Source organism: Marmota monax, unplaced genomic scaffold (genome assembly GCF_021218885.2).
Source record: "Marmota monax isolate L192 unplaced genomic scaffold, Marmota_monax_Labrador192_F-V1.1 WCK01_AAM20220418_F8-fsc00192, whole genome shotgun sequence".
In the NCBI taxonomy this organism is placed as follows: Eukaryota; Metazoa; Chordata; class Mammalia; order Rodentia; family Sciuridae; genus Marmota; species Marmota monax.
The window spans coordinates 374,829-384,244 of NW_026693786.1; the positions used below are offsets into that span (position 1 = coordinate 374,829).

At 38.3% G+C, this 9,416-nt stretch overlaps 1 pseudogene; it reads right to left on the reverse strand.

Annotated features, from left to right (window-relative positions):
- Positions 1-5,331: 5,331 nt before the first annotated feature.
- On the reverse strand, positions 5,332-5,968 carry LOC124105066 (SUMO-conjugating enzyme UBC9-like; annotated as a pseudogene).
- Positions 5,969-9,416: the final 3,448 nt, after the last annotated feature.

The window sequence follows — 9,416 nt, forward strand, 5'->3', positions numbered from 1 at the left end:
AAAATATGTTCATCAAGAATATCGGTCTGCAGTTTTCTTTCCATGATGTGTCCTTATCTGGTTTTGTTATCAGGGTGTTACCAGCTTTCTAGAATGAGTGTGGGAGTGTTCCCTCCTTTTCTATTTCATGGAATAATGTGAGAAGCATTGTCATTAGTTCTTTTCTAAAGATCCAGTTGAATTTAGCTGTGAATCTGAGTTCCTGGTCCTAGGCTTTTCTTTGTTGGGAGACTTTGTATTATTGCTTCAATCTCATTGCCTATTGGTCCATTTAGATTTTCTATATCCTCTTCATTCAATTTTGTTAATTCATATGTGTCCAGAAATTTATCCAATTCTTCTAGAGGAAGTTTCCAAAATTGCTAAGAGCCATAGCCGAGTCGGAATGAAGCATGGCATTTTTGCCAGAACTGAGTGGTTGAGAGGTGACCCCAGCAAGCCATTGAGATGATGATGGTTATGTTAAGCTGTGTATTCAATTGTATATTAGACACCTGCTGTCCACCTCAGGTGCGGCTACTTTGGAGTTTTCGCACTACTTTGGAGTTCTCGCGGGGATTCCTGGAGAGTTCAAGTTGGTTGGGGAAGTGCCTGAAGAGGGATTTCCGGTTGGTGTGTGGTGTGTCCCGGGAGAAGGTCACATGCGTGGCATTCACGGGAGTTTGTTCCTGCTTGAGTGGCTCGTGATTTGTGCCCAGCCAGACTGCGGAACAAAATAGTCCCTAATGATCATCTGGATTTTAGTGATATCTTTTGTGATATCTCCTTTCTTGTCTCAAATTTTATTAATTTGGCTCTTATCTTTTAGTTAGTCTATCAATTTATCAATATTGCTTAAATTTTCAAAGAACAAACTCTTTGATTCGTTGATTCATTGATTCTTTGTATTTTTATTGTCTATTTCAATAATTCCATCTATGATCTTAATTATTTCTTTCCTTCTGCTAGTTTTTTAGACGTATTTATTATTAGTTTTCTAAGACCTTGAGATGAAATCATGAGGTGATTTATTTGGGATGTTTGGGATCGTTCTGATTTTTTATGTAGACACTTGTATCTATAAACTTCCCTCTCAGAACTTCGCAGTGTCCCCAAAATTCTGATACATTGTATAGCTACTCTCAATTGATTTTAAGAATTTTAAAATTTCTCCCCTGTGTTTCTTCTATGACCCATTCATTATTCAAAGGTGTATTGTTCAATCTCCATGTGTTTATATATTTTCTGTAGTTATTCTTGCTTTTTTCACTTAAATGTTGTTACCTGTATTTTTTTTAATTTTTCTTTTTTAGTTATAGTTGAACACAATGCCTTTATTTTATTTATTTTTGTGTGGTGCTGAGGATCGAACCCAGGGCCTCACACATGCTAGGTGAGCACTCTAATGCTGAGCCACCACCCCAGCCTGTTACCTGTATATTTAATGATGGATAAGCAAGATACATTCTATAGAGTATGTAATTGTCTAGTTGACAAAACTGTTTTTGAATGTTACAGGTGCTATTCTTTTGACACTATTCACTTTTATGTATATTAATGACACATGACAAAATGCTGATTTCTAGTTCCAAGGTCAATTTAATGTTTATAGCTGAACACACTCACCATTTATGCTCCTTTTATTTATTTATTTATTTAAAAAATTTTTTTAGTTTTAGATGAACACAATGCCTTTATTTTGTTTATTTATTTTTATGTGGTGCTAAGGATTGAACCCAGTGCTTCACACATGCTAGGCAAGTGCTCTACTGCTGAACCCCAGCCCCAGCCCCTGTGCTCCTTTTTAAAAATGGTGCTTGCAGTAAAGAGTTCATTCTTCTCAAGTCATTCATATTATTTGTTAGGCAATTTATCTTTGATCAGAATGTTGATGAATGAAATTTTGACCTGTCATGGTTTTTGTGTTTGTGGGTTTTTTAATTCTTTTTTATTGATTTTTTTAATTTTTAATATTTATTTTTTAGTTTTTGGTGGACACAACATCTTTGTTTTGTATGTGGTGCTGAGGATCTAACCCGGGCCTCACACATGCCAGGCGAGTGCGCTACTGCTTGAGCCACATCCCCAGCCCTCTTTTTTATTGATTTTTGAAAAAAATAAATGACAGCGGAATGCATTACAATTCGATTACATATATACAGCACAATTTTTCATATCTCTGATTGTATATAAAGTATGTTGGATAATGATGTCTATAGATCACATTCCACCATCCTTGCTAAGTCCCTGCCCCCTCCCTTCCCCTCCCTCCCCTCCCTCCCCTCTTCCCTATCTAGAATTCATCTATTCCTCCCATGCTCCCCCTCCCTACCCCACTATGAGTCAGCCTCCTTATATCAGAGAAAACATTCTGCATTTGTTTTTGGTGGGGGGGGGGTGTTTGCATTTAATTCATGTTGTAACAGCATGTAGCTACAGTTCTCTGGAAAAGTAAATCTTTTAAGAATATTTTTCAGATTTTTAATAAATTTTTTCTCTATAGTTAAAAAAGAAAAAGAAAAAGTTGTCACCAAAAAATATAACCACCAACACTATCTTTTGAAAGTAAATGAGAGCTGGGTGCATTAGTAGTCTCAGAGACTCAGGAGTCTGAAGCAGGAAGATTCAAGTTTGACCCAGCCTTTGCAACCTAGAGAGACCCTGCCTCAAAATAAAAATTTTTTTAAATTTTTTTTGTAGTTGTTGATGGACAGAATGCCTTTATTTTAATTGTTTATTTATTTTTTTATATGGTGCTGAGAATCAAACCCAGTGCCTCACACATGCTAGGCAAGCACTCTACCACTGAGCTATAGCCCCAGCCCCATCAAAATAAAAATTTTATTTTCTTTTTATTGTTTTAGTTTTTGGCGGACACAACATCTTTGTTTGTATGTGGTGCTGAGGATCGAACCCAGGCCGCACACATGCCAGGTGAGCATGCTACCGCTTGAGCCACATCCCCAGCCCAAAAATAAAAATTTTAAACAGGGCTAGGGGTGTAGCTCAGTGGTAGAGTACTTCTGGTTGAATACCCAGAACCACAAAAAAATTAATAAAAAGTTAAGACAGTTTCAAATAATAAAAGCTGAGAAAGTTCTCCACAAGTCGAGTTACCCTACAAAAAAATACTAAAATGAGTCCATGAGGCTGAAATGAAAACTCATTAAACAGAACTTGAAGTAATGTGAAGAAATAAATAACACTGATAAGAGTGACAACATAGGCAAATATAGAAGGCAATATCATTGTACTCTTTATTTCTTCCATGATTTTAAAAGTATATAAAACCCTTGTAAATCTATGTTAATGAGCACACCATCTATGAAGATATAATCTGTACAACAACATAAGAGGAAGGGAAGATTCGTATGAGATCTAAGTTTTTGTATGCTATTGAAACCATGTTAGTAATAATTCAAATTTAGTTGCTAGAAATTTAGGAGATATATATATATATAATTTTTTTAAGAACACTCACAAAGTCCACGCAAAGTCCATGGACCACACCACCATCAGAATCCCACGAAAGACATTGTGAGGATGGCCTTAGGCCTGTGCCTAGTCTCACCTGGCACTCCTAATGGAGCCCTCCACTATGACCCTCAGGCACAAACAAGTCACTTCTCCCCACCCTGATAAATTCAGAGTGAAGTCTCTGCAGACTGTCCTAGCCCTGTAAGAGGTAAAGGTGAGAAAATCAGGGTGGGGACCACCATACCAGATGTTTTAACCCCAGGGTAAATGATGTCACTGAGAAACCTGGTGGCAGCTGATAGGGATTTAAAGGGGGGTCAGAAGCCCCAAAATTTGAGGGCTGGGATTATGGCTCAGCAGTAGAGTTCTCGCCTAGCGCGCATCAGGCACTGGGTTTGATCCTCAGCACCATATTAAAAAAATTGAAATAAAGATATTGTGTCCACCTACAATTAAATAATAAATATTTTTAAAAGCCCCAAAATCTGGTATAAATATTGGAGAAAATAAACTGATATTCAGCCAGCCAACAATGATGCACACAAGCTGGAGACCCTGATGAGAACTTGGACTGACATCCCAACACTTTTCATCGTTTGTCTGATCCTCTGTGTTGTTCTCACTGCTCTCAAACTCTACAGTCACATCTTGACCCTGGTGAGAGCTGCAGCTTCTCCCTAAGACCCTCTCTTCAACCAGCTCCATCCCAGGAGAAGCCTACTTTGGTTCCTGATCTGATCACCTCAGTCTGAGTGAGTGTGCATCTGCTGGACTTAAAGCCTAAGGCTTGAGACTTTTTATTTTTAATATTTATTTTTCAGTTCTCCGCGGACACAACATCTTTGTTTGTATGTGGTGCTGAGGATGGAACCTGGGCCGCACACATGCCAGGCAAGCGCGCTACCGCTTGAGCCACATCCCCAGCCCAAGGCTTGAGACTTTTGATCTGACACTTGAGCTTTAGCATGCAGAGGGAATGTCTGTCATGAGCCTGTCATGATTAAGTGTGTTTGCAGTGCTTAGAATTCATCTAGAATTGTTTGCTGTGAATTGATTATGTCTATTGCAGTATCTAGCAGTAAGGGTTGTCATTTTCTTGATTAAGAACCTATAGACTCACATGCACAAGGCCCTGGATTCAATCACCAGCACCAAAAAAAAAAAAAAGAACCTATAGAGTGAAATTGTATTGAGTGATTTGAGTGAATAAAGTATTGAAAAGGGCAGAAGCACGTGGACATTCTCTCCCCTCTACTGCAGATGTCACACCTTTTGCCCCAACGAGACAGACATTTATTGTCAGAGCATGGAACAAACTCACAAGGCTGTCCCTCTGAGGAGAGCAGCAGTGTATCATGGCGGCACTCACAGAGCAGCTTTATAGCCTGCAAGAGGAATTTCACAAGCATGCTTTAGGAGTTCTGTCATGGGTTGGGGTGGGGTCGACCCTCTAGCAGACACATGTACTTATGGGAGGCTAAGCAGCATTGTCTCGGAATCTCTAGATAAAATGGCTCCTAAGTCGAAACTTGGGAGTAGCTAGATAAAATGGCTCCCCACCTAAAATGGTGTAGGTGCCGGTCAAGATCCTGCTGACCTTGGATCTGAGGCACATTACCAACAGCCAGGTTCTGAGAGAAGGATGTGGGAAGGGAGGGACAAGGACAGCCTGCTGGAGGCTGAGACAGCTCTGAACAGTGAAGAATACCTGAATTATCTCCTAGGGGTTTACTCAAATTTAAAAGTTTATAATTTTACAGCAGTTAAAATACTGACATCAAAATTAAAATGAAAGCAAGTTTTACATAACAATCAAAAAATACAAAAGACTGAAGGAAGAGACTCTGAATGAAAAACAGGGGCAATTCAGCTAATTCAGAACTGTATGCCAGTGGCAGAAATGAAAGATGGCGCCCCCTCCCCCACCTTCCCATGCAACTGGGAACTATAAGAGTGACTTGAGATTTGCAAAAGGGTAAACAAATTTTTGCCAAACCAATTCCTCCTTTTGCAGTGCCACAGGGTTGCTGCCTGTGAGGGTACAAACTTCTTGGCTTGTACTCAAACACTTTTCTCATATTCCATTCTGTTTGGGCAGTAAATCCTGTAGGCCTCTGCGTGACTGGGGTCTTGGATATTTAGTTCATTTAGAAGTTCCTGTATTCCTAATAAGATCTGCTTGATTGTGATGCCTGGCCTGCAGTTCTTGTCCTCCTCCAGGATGTACAGACACACAGTACCAGAAGGGTACACATTCAGGGGAAACATCAGTGGCTCAAATTTACAGTGGTAAGGATGGATAATCATCTTTGAAGAGCATTCCCAGCTTGATCAAGCCTCCTTTCCATGGAGTCCCCTCCTTTCCTGGGATGGCATATTCCCAGTTCATTAAGTTCATCATGCGATCCAAATTCTTAGTCCAGGCAGATACCAAGCCAAAGGGGTGATACTACCTCCAAGCTTTTCTCTCCTGGGCTAGTCTGCTGAGAGCAATCCCTGACAATCCAGACATGTTCAAAATCCCTGGGCAGCAGAGGCCCATGCATTGAGGCTGGAGCGTTGAAGCAGGTGCATTGAGGCTGGTCCATCATGGTGGCGCTCCCTTGTCTCAGAAATTTATTATCTACAAATATCATGGTTATCACAAAGAAAATATATTAAATATTCACAAAATTAAATGAATAGGGAATCAAAATGGTACACTACAATAATTAACTAAACACAAAAGAAAGCACTAGCAAAGGAAAAGAGGCTTAAAAGGTATAACATATATAGAAAATTAATATTGAAATTGCATAAGTTTTTAATATCAGTAATTAATTTTAAAATAAATTGATTAAGCCACATCAAATGGTATATACCTATAACCCTAGCTACTTGGAAGTCTTGAGTCAGGTGGTTTGCAAATTCAAGCCCAATCCTGGCAATTTAGCAATGACCCCTCTCAAAAATTAAAAATGGAAAGGGTTGGGGACATAGCTCAGAATCAAGTGCCATGGATTCAATCCCCAATACCACAAATAAATGAATAAATAAATAAATAAAGTTCTCTAATCAAAGACAAACATTAGAAGAGTGGATTAAATAATATGATCAAATTATATGCTATCTACAAGAGTTCCAGTTTAGATCCAAAGATGCAAATAGGATGAAAGTTAAAGGACAGAAAAATATATTACATATCGTAGTAACTAAACTGCTGTGTAATTATACTATATCACACAAAATAGACTATAAGTAAAATACTATTGAGACAAAGAAGAACATTATATATTAATTAAGAAGAGTTAGTAATTCAAGCATATATATACAAAACATAATAGAAAGAACAAATTGTTTCATGGTAATATGCCGCAGTCTGGCTGGGCACAAAATCACGAGCCACTCAAGCAAGAACAAACTTTATTTCCAAAACTCCCGCGAATGCCACACAAGCGGCCTTCTCCCGGGACACACCACACCAACAGGAAATCCCTCCTCCGGAATTCCCTCCTACCGTACTTCCCCAACCAATGGGAACTCTCCGGGAGTCCCTCAAGAGCTCCAAAGTAGCAGGCCAGGTGGACAGCAGGGGTCTAATCTCCAATTGAATGCACATCTTAACATAATCATTATCATCTCAATGGCTTGCTGGTGTCACCTTTCAACCAAAAATGCCATGCATCATTCCTACTTGGCTATGGCTCTCAGCAGTAATAGTTGGATACTTCATAAAGAACTTGAAAAATACTATAAGCCAACAAACCTAACAGGCACACATAGAAAATACCAACAAGACCAGAATATATGTCCTTCTCAAGTGAACATGTCTTATTTTTTCAGAACAGAACATATTACAAGTGACAAACCAAACCTCAATAAATTTAAAAGGAAAAGATATAAAGTATGTTCCCTGAGCACAGTGAGATGAATCTGGAATTTAATAACAAAGGAAAATCAAACAATTAATAAATACATGGTATGTGGAAACTAAGCAACACTCCCACAACTAGTGGGTGAAAATAGAAATCATATTTGAAATAAGAAAATAAAAGATTGAAAATGAAAGTACAACATATAAGAACTTTTGTGATGTAACAGAAGCAATGCTCACCAGAACATTTATAGCTCTAAATGCCTATGTTAAGAGAAAAAGATTAAAAAATAAATAACCTAACTTACTAAAATAAAAACTGAAAGTGAAAACATTACTACCAACCTTATAAAAATAAAAATGGGGCTGGAGTTGTGGCTCAGTGGTAGAGCTCTTACCTGGAATGTGTGAGGCCCTGGGTTCGATCCTCAGCACTGTATAAAAATAAATAAAAAATCCACTGACAACTAAAAAATATTTTTAAAAAAATAAAAATAATTTTAAGAAGATACTATAAACAATTATATACCACCAAATAGGTCTCAATTCAATAATCTCAATTCAATAGTTTATACCTTAAGACACTAGTAAATAAGAGCAAACTAAACTCAAAGCTGTTGGGGTTTTTCTCTGGGGTGCGGCTGCCATTTATACTTTTCCCAACATTAGCTAGAAAAAAAGAAGGAAATAAAGTACTGAGCAGAAATTCAAATAGATAATGGAAAAATAATGGATTGTGGGGCACAGTGGTTCAGGCCTGTAATCCCAGTGGCTTGAAAGGCAAAGGCAGGAGAATCACAAGTTCAAAGCCAGCTTCAATAACTTAGCAAGGCCCTAAGCAACTCAGTGAGACCCTGTCTCTAAATATAATGCAAAATAGGGCTGGGAATGTGGTTCAGTGGTTGAGTGCCCCTGAGTTCAATCCCTAGTAACCCCCCCAAAAAAATCATTAAACATAATAATCAAGTAAGATTTATCCTAGGAATACAAAGGCGTTCAATATACAAAAATAAATTAACAACACTTTGATAGAACAAAAGAAAATAACAGATGATCATCTCAACTGCTACAGCAAACCTTTCAAAAAAATCCATTATCTGCCTGGTGCAGTTGTGTAAGCCTATAATCCCAGCGGCTCAGGAGGCTGAGACAGGAGGATTGTGGGTTCAAAGCCAGCTTCAACAAAAGCTAGGCTCTAAACAACTCAGTGAGACCCTGTCTCTAAATACAATAGAAAACAGGGCTGGGGATATAGTTCAGTGGCCGAGTACCCCTGAGATCAATCCCCAGTACGAAAAAAAAATCCAACATCTTTTCATTGCAAAAGCACTCAAAACAGTAAAACTAAAAGGGAGCTTAGTCAACATGATAAAAGTTCACAGCTAATATCATGCTCAATGATGAAGACTGAAAATTTCACCCTAAAATCAGAAACAATACAAGGATGCTTGCTTGCTTCAGTCACCTCTATTTAACATTATACTACTGTAAGTTTGGCCTAAACAAGTAAGCAAGAGAATTAATAAAAGGCATCTGGTTAAGAAAGGAAGAAGGAAAACTATCTCAATTCACAGATAACATGACAAGGAAAAACTCAAAGAATAAGTGCATGCGTGTGCACACACTGCGCGCATGTGCATGTGCACACACGCACACACATACAAACACAAATATATAAGAGCTAATGAATGAATTCAGTAAAACTACAGGGTACAAGATCAACCTAATGATGTATTGTATATTTCAAACTATCTAGAAGAGGGGCTGTGGTTGTAGCTCTGTGGTAGAGTGCTCACCTAGCACTCGTCAGCCACTGGGTTTGATCCTCAGCACCATATAAAAATAAACAAATAAAATAAACATGTTGTATCCACCTACAACTAAAAAAAAATTTTTTAATATCTAGAAGGGAGGATATTGAATATCTTACCACAAAGAGATAATAAATGTTTGAGGCAATAAATGTGCTAATTACTGATTTGATGATTACACAATGTATCAAAACTCACTTTTCTGCTGGGCACAGTGGCACATACCTGTAATCCCAGTGGCTCAGGAGGCTGAGGCAGGAGGATCTCAAGTTCAAAGCCAGCCTCAGCAACTTAGC